The following is an 8,622-nucleotide window of genomic DNA, read 5'->3' on the forward strand; positions in this document are numbered from 1 at the left end:
AGCGAGCTACTGTGCGTATCAGAGACTGTTGAAATATGAACGTTGGCTGTGGCGTATTTGCTAATTCTGAAGGACTTTCCATCATTCCATCCACAACTTTGATTCCTATGCTACCATACTTACGTCAGCCTTTTCCAATTTATTATTTTATAACATGCCACACTACTTTGCTTTTATTTTCTGCAAAATACTGTGACTAATAATAAAGTATATATTGAAATGAACTTAATTCTTGTTTTTTTGGGCGTTGTGTATGTAAAATTGCAGATGTTGATGTTCGTTAAATGCTTGATTTATAGCTTGTAACAGATCTTTTAAGGGGAAAGAAAAATTCTGTATGAATTAAATTTGCCAATTAGTGGCAAAGATTTAATTTATGTACCTATGACAGGCGTAAGAGATATCTCAGATAATTTTTATTTCTAAAACAAAAGACAAAAACGTATTATTCTTTTGTTTGGTCTGTTAGAGTTTTGAGAGGAACGTCTTAGCGTAATCTACCAGATGCTGTACAGTTGCTTAGTGGATAAAGTAAGTAATCAAAAGTGTCGGTACTTTATTTAAAATGACAGTATAACGAACCTAACTGCTTATGTCATAAACAATTTGTATTTGTGTAGTAATGTTTCGCAGCAATCAGCGCGAAGATAACTAACGAAGGAAAATGGCCGTTAACTAACATTTTATTAGCGGTCTCGTATTATAATATGTGTCCATTCAGACAAGCAAACTGAATTTTTTAAACATCGAAGTCGGATGTTTCCTTGTCTGACGACCGACCGTAAGTTAACAAAATAACATTTTAATTGCGAGATCCATTATTCTCTCGAGGCTTTGCAAAAATCACTAAGAAGAAAGTCACCATAACAGTCAAGCAAGGTTACATTAATATTAAAGCTGAAATTCTATTTTAGAGACCGCAACTCAAACGTATAATCCGAATATTTATCTCATTCCATGAACAAGTCAACCTTTAGGCTTCTCTTCCATACTTAGTAAATTAAAGGGCTTTTGTAGTGATCAACCTACTTTATTCATTTTAAAATCACTGAAGAATACTCGAGTTTTAAGCAACAGCTACTGAATACAGATCACTACAGAGAGTTGGTCCCATTTCTTGTTGATGAATAGCAGTAGTTGTGGGGGCTTGGAGGTGTTGGAATGTAAGACTTAACTGCATCACTTTGGTTGTCTGTCAACAACATGCAGCTGACTACATAGCTAACTCATTTAAATAGTGGAGTTTTTGTTGGTACTTCGCTACAATTTTGTGGATCTCAAATGTTGGCTACTACACCTTGGAGCAAATAATATGCTGTTAAACCGTAGGCTTCTTATTTTGGGCGGTTTCAGCCCACTGGGGCCTGGAGTGAAAGTGTTTAAGCTAGACTACGTCAGTATAACTGGTGGAAAAAAATAGTGCATCCTTTCAGAGGTTTTCCCAGTTCACCCAAGATTTATTGTTGCAACAGTGCATATGAAGTAGGCTACATGAAATGATTACATTTACAGTTCAATAGCACAAGTGGTTCTGAGGTACCAGGCATGGACCCATGCTGAAACATCCGGTAATTTCCAAGAACGATTGCCTATCGAGGTCGCTGGACCGAAACGATACATATCGAACGAGTGATCGTAAATTGATCATGCAACTCTGGTGGCGGGCGTTATGAGTATGTTTACGATGCTCACTACAGCAACGACAAAGGAAGAGCGTTACAAAAATACTTGCAATTGCAAAGCAGACGTTTTACCTTACTCGTCGTCGGTGTTGTCATTTTCCAGTCCATTACAGTGGTGTGGATGGATAATATGGAAGAGTCGAAACATGTATTCTTCCTGATACTCGTTCGTTTCCCACACTGTCCGCAATGAAATTGTAATAGTATTTCAGCTTTGAAACTGTTCTTACGAAGTTTTAGACACTTCGCAGCGCCACACTCTACACAGTCCCTTCTTCCCTCGTCTGGTAGTACTACATATTCGCGACAAAAAGTCAAACAATTTTCTACGCTGGATAAACATGGAATTAGATTTTTCCATGGGAGAGAACCCGCCAAAGAAACATCAAGAATGCCAGACATCCCACTCACGACATAAATCGTCTGGGTTTCACTAGCAGCTCACAAATAATTCGCGGAGGTATGTCATTCAGAGCACCTACGGGAACAACAGGAAACATAAAAATGACGAAAGCAAATAAATGACCACAACGCGAGCCACAGGAATCGCATGTTCGATTTACGATCGCACGCTCGATGTATATCGTTTCGACCAAGCGACTTCGATAGGCAATCATTCTTGGAAATTACCAAACATCCATACTAGTATGTGCTGTAGCCTCCACAGGTAGCAATGCAGGCGCAGACTTTGGCATCCAGTCGATCATTGAGATAGCGAATACTGTCCTGGGATATGTTTTTCCACACCTGCTTGACCTGTTCGTGTATTCCTGCAAGAGTTGTTGGCTGACAAGCTGCATGAGTCACTTCTCATCCTGTAGTATCCAAAATGGGCTCGATTAAAGTCCGGAGTTCATGCTGGCCAGGGAAGTTGTTGCACATCTTGCAGAGCATTTTGAGTTTCATTGTCAAGCATTATCCTGCTGGAACAACACAGCACTTTCCTGTTGCAAGAACAGTAAAAGAATGAGTCTAACAACATTCTGCACATACCGAGTGCTGGTTAGCGCCCCCTCAAGAAAAACAAAGGTGAATGAGAGTTGTAGCATATCGTACCACAGACTATTAGGATTGAGGTGGGGCCAGTGTCTCTTGGACGAATGCACTCCAAGAGGCAGGGCTCACCAGGTCTATGTCGTACACGCAAATAATCATTACTTGTGTCCAGGCAGAATCTGTTTTCACCGCTGAAGACCACAGCACACCATTCCATCTTCAAACTGATCCTCTGACAGCACCAGTTGGGCTGTGCACGTCGATGCTGTGGCGTTAGCGGCAGTCAGACTAGAGTTGTCCACGCCTGTTTTGCAACAGTTCATATAGGCACATCTGGGCTCACAAGCACTCTTATCTGTGCTGTGGTAGCTGCATAGTCTTCCACTGCTGCCCTTACAAAATGACAATCCAGGAAGACATCTGTGCTGCATGGGCATCCAGAACCTCATCAGTGGGTGTGAGAATGTTGATATGACCATTGATACCAGCGTTGTTGCACAACTGATGCAGCACATCCAAATTGTATGGCAATTCTGGGAAAGGACCATACCACCTCTTAGAAGGCCACAATTTGACCCCTTTCAAACTCGCTCAATTGGCTGAAGAAAGCACGAGCGCCTCTCTGTGATATGGTTGCCTGCTTCGCTCAATTGGCTGAAGAAAGCACGAGCGCCTCTCTGTGATATGGTTGCCTGCTTCGCTCAATTGGCTGAAGAAAGCACGAGCGCCTCTCTGTGATATTGTTGCCTGCTTGCTTCTCACATTTGCACCACACTGAGCCTTCTGGCTATGAGCATTCCCCCTTTTAAAGGGTAGAGACAGATGGCGCTCTGGTAGCTATGCCACTATACAATTTGTTGACAGATGACGTTGAAACCATTATCAGCACATTTACTATCCCTCAGGTGGCATATGCCATCATCAGATCAAAATCGACGTCTTCTTTCCAGGTTTACTAATTTTTTTCTGGCAGGTATTTGATATAATAACAAGTGAAATGGGAAACAGATCTAACATATAAAACATAATTTCGTCTAACTTTAATTTCCTGCTAGGAAAGTGTTCAGTAAGAGCTCTGTATCCTATTTTGAAAAATATACAGCAGATTTAGGTGCCACATATAACAGAAATGTCGATACAGCAGAGGTAGTTAACGAAACATTTGCTTTAAAAATTCCAGTCGAAAGAGCTGATACGGGGCACTAATACACATTTCCTTTCAGATATTTTGAATTTTTTGTTTTCAGTGTGTGGGTTACGAGATGCTTATCCAAACATCGAAATAACTTTGATGTCATTTATGACAATTTTAATGCAGTATCAGCAAATTAAATATACGTACAACAAGACAAAGACTCTGTTTTACTTTCAGTTCTCTTAGAAAATCTGTCAATTTGTAATTTGTTGACTACAGTGATACATTGAATTTGTTGTGCGCGATATTTATCGTCTGTACAGTCACTTGAGCAATATTGTTTCAATAATGCTTCAGGATCACCTCGGCACGGCTCTGGCTATGGGCCCTAGCTGCCTGGCCCCAGACATTGTGTAAACCAGTGGTGAGGAGGGTAAGGAGAGGAGACAGACAGCAGGATTCGCTGTGCTTTGGGGAAAGGGAGCTTTGTGTGAGCTTGTCCGTCCAGCAGGCTCTCCCGAGCTGCCCTTATGCTAAGCTATAGTGAGTGAGGGGCGGAGTGGAGAATGGGAAACTGCTTGGTAACGTCACTGACTGCAGTTTTACAAGCTGAGGATGAGGAAGGAGTATAGGCCTCCTGACGCTGGTCGAATGGCCCACCTGCCAACAGCTCAGGGTAACAGCGTGTCCCTGCAACGGAGCAGTGGAACCTGGGCCTGATTACCTCTGATTCCTGTCACTCATAATACGTCAAAATCATGTCATACTCAAACTGTTTGATATATTCATCAAATAAAACCGCGTCACAAAATTTCTGGTGGGGCCATGCCCCTCTGGCCCATAAGAATGAGTTGCCTCTGAAGGACTTTTTAATACCTGCAGTTTCCTTAGCTGTTTCTATAGACATGGCTACTTTTGAAAATATCGCCTTAAAAGTTACTTTAAAAATGTACAGAATGTAAAGAACTTAGCATCTACATTGATTTTCATATACACCTCATCCCAGATTTGATTAGTCGATTCTCTAGAAAAAAGTATGTACCTTATGTTCTGAGTAGATTCTTTTGTAGGGCTGCAGTTTTTCAGGATTTACCAAGTCTGACTTTAGCTCCATTATCTGACAGTCATGATCCCAAAGGCCAAGGTATCTTACAGATATTTTACAATTTTCTCTGTCAATATCCATAAGTGTGTGATCTGAAAATGATGGTGAAATTTTTTATACCCTCAGGGTAGTGGTTACCATGTGTACCAGACTGAAGAAGCTCAATATGTTTAGGAAGTTATTATTAATTTCACAGTCAACACCTCTGTTAATTTTCATATCTTCCGATATTATTATGTTAAATTTTGAGGACCAAGACTCTTTCCTGCACTTCCGTGAATTTATTAAAGAAAGTGACCATATTATCACTAGAGGAGCGGTACACACATAGAATGTTTATCTTCTGATACACGCTTAGCTTTGCTAGTTCAATGGCTTGCAATTCAAAATGTTTATCTTCACTAATGGTGATCAGATCTTTGCCTATAAATGTACGCCATCTCTGGTATAAATTTAAGATCTCCCACCCTTTAAAGTAGTTGTACAGTAACAACTTGCACATTCGTATGATGCTAGTACGATGAGGTCCGTTCAAAAAATTTCGGAACTTTTTGCACAAAATTTTTCTGCTCTTACCTTTTACTTATTGTGCATAGTCTCCTTCGAAATACTCTCCCCCACAACTGATACATCATTCCCATCGCCATTTCCATTTCTGGAAGCAGTCTCGGTACGCCTCTTGCTAGATCACGGGAAGTGCCGTATGCTAATTTCCTTTTATCTCGTCTATTGTTGCAAATATTCATCCTTTCAATGGGGTTTTCAACTTAAGAAACAAAAAAACTCCACAGGGGCGAGAATTTGAGGGTATGGGGGATGTAGCAGCACAGTTTTGTTCTTTGTACAATAGTTATCCTCCAACAGGGATGAATGGTTGGCTGGTTGCTTGATTTGTGGGTGGGGGTGGGAGGGGGGAGGGGTAGCCATGCCCTTCCAAGGGAACCATCCTGGCATTTACCTGAAGCAGTTCAAGGAAATCACAGAAAATCTAAATCAAGATGGCCAGACACGGTTTGAACCATTGTCCTCTCGAATGTAAGTCCAGTATGCTAATCACTGTGGCACCTCACTTGATAGGTATGAATGTGCGGGTGTGTTACTGTGATGCAAGAGCGACGAATTGTCCCACCACACTTCAGGCCGTTTCCTTCTCACATTTTCTCGCAGGCGTTGCAACATGCCCATATGATACCATCGATCAACAGTTTGTCCCAGTGGCATGAATTCATGATGAACTAGACCTTCAAAGTCAAAGAAATCTATCAGCATTGCGTTGATGTATGACCTGACTTCATTAGCTATTTTGGTCTTGGAGAACCTTTCTCGACCCATTGTGGACCTTGGTTTCTACGCCATAACCGTAGGCCCACATCTCATCACCAGTTATGATTAACTTAAGAAGCATCTCGTTCTCATTTGTGCAATCCAAAAGCTCTTCACAGATTGCAAGGTGAAGGTCTTTCTGGTCTTGACTTATAAGCCATGGGACGAACTTGGCGGCATCATGATGCATTCCAAGATGCTGTGGCAGGATTTCAAGACATGATCCAACTGAAATGCTACATTCTTCTGCAGTCTCTTGGACAGTCAGTCTTCGATTGGCGCACACAATTTCGTTAACGTCAGTAGACATCCAAGGATGTCCTGAGTGAGGGTCATCTGTAACTTCAGTGTGGCCATTTTTAAACCATGTGAACTATTTGAAACACTGAGTGCGGCTTAAGCACTCATCACCATAGGCTTCCTGCATCATTTGGCGTGTCTCTGTAAAGGATTTCTTGAGTTTCACTCAAAATTTTATGCAGACGCATTGCTCCTCTAACTCAGCCATCTCGAAATTCGCAAACTGTGCGCCACAGCACTCTACTCAATAGAGCACTGCACAATAACTAATAGGCACACAACAATGAAACTTACGGCAGTTACACAGTAGACATATGTGTGTGCTTGGGTGCCAACCGCATTTCGCTCCAACACACCCATTGGTCAAAATTACTAATGTTCTGGAATTTTTTGAAGAGAGCTCGTATATGCTGGTATTCATCATCTCTACATCAGTACTCCGTAATACATACTACTATACTGTTCAAAGACTGTAATTCAATTTCAAGCTGGTGTGCCTTATTTTTTGTGGAATAATTATTTTGATGAATAATAGACAACTTGGTGTCCTTGCACCCTAGTGTGGTACATTGTATTCTCTGCATACAAAGTGAATAAATCTCTAAGCTGGTTGAGAAACCCATTATCACTGCTTATACTAAAATAACTCTCTTTTCCTACCCAAGACAACAGGTACTTGACCATGTGTGGCCCTGTACTCTCACTAATCAACTCCAACAGCCTCCCTTTCCCAGTCCTAATGAAGTACAGACCGTGCCTAATGTAGCCCCATTTCCTGACAGTCGCCACCAGCACCAGTGTAATGTCCATCCAGTAAGCAGTCAACAGCACCATCTGCAGCTCTGCACCGACTCACCATACAGCACTGCTTAGATGAGGCCAATCATGTTGATGGAGCAGCTTCATCATGCTGACATTGGTAAAACCCAGTAAGGGAAGCTATCTTACTCTTGTCACTGCGAAAAAACCAAGCTGTTTCCTGCCTCACCCACTATCACTGCCTGATCATCTTTTGTGCAATCTCTGCGCAAAGGCCCTCAATCACCTGATTTAGCCCAGCATTCAGCTTAAAAATGCTGGTGACCTGATACTCCTCCCCTAAATTTTCTTGTAGTTGTGGCCCCATAGCTCTGCTCTGACTGCTACCTAAAAAGGCATTATCTTCTTCTAATCATTTGTGCTGTTCCTATCCTTCCTGCTCACAGGCAGAGTCTGCTGCTGGTCCCCTAATTCTACATCATCTTGAGGCTCCTCTCCCTTCAACTTTGGCAGCTTGAACCCTATTGCTGGTAGGCACAACAAAACTCTCAGATCATGTTCTCCTCCTGTGAGCCCTCCTACCAACTTCCAGTTCCCAACCAAGCCTCTCACCACTGACTTCCCTTGCCTTCACAAGCTTTCTGCTAGCTTGATCCAGGTGTGCTTGAAGAGCACAGATCTTCCTATTCTGTTCCTCTATCAACCTATTTCTGCTGTGTAATTTGCAGTTCCAGGAGAGGGCCTCAGCAACATCCCCAGAATTCTCCCCACCACATTACCCCACAGTGAAACCATTTACTACAGTTCTCACGATGCATCACACTACCTATTTCCTCATGACAGCTCCCAAAATTTCCACCCATGGTCAAATAACATCCATAGGAAAGAAAAAACTTAAATATGTAATACTAAAGGAATATTATGAGATGTTTTAAGTTTATTTCACTATAAAAAGAATATAACCGCCGATAACGTGTTAAGTTCGTTACTAGCATGAGTTCAGTAATGAGACGTATGTAAACAAACATTAGACAGAAGGTGCACTAACAGAAGTTAAAAATAACTTGAGTTATTTCCTAAACCTAAACGAGAGATTGTAACGTATCGTAACATGATAGTTTGAGGACTGACTGAAATCTGGAGATGCAACGGCTTGTATCTGGTTTTCGGCAGAAATCGATCAAGTGACGTCTCTCCATTCAGCTGAACTCGGATATCAGTCACAGAAAGTCGCTTTCCCAGCGAGCTTGCGGTATTCCAGAGGCTATATTGCGTAAATAATTCAAAGGTCGATCCACAGTGTTTGACTGTGGGGCAATTGT

Source organism: Schistocerca nitens, chromosome 5 (genome assembly GCF_023898315.1).
Source record: "Schistocerca nitens isolate TAMUIC-IGC-003100 chromosome 5, iqSchNite1.1, whole genome shotgun sequence".
Lineage (NCBI taxonomy): Eukaryota > Metazoa > Arthropoda > Insecta > Orthoptera > Acrididae > Schistocerca > Schistocerca nitens.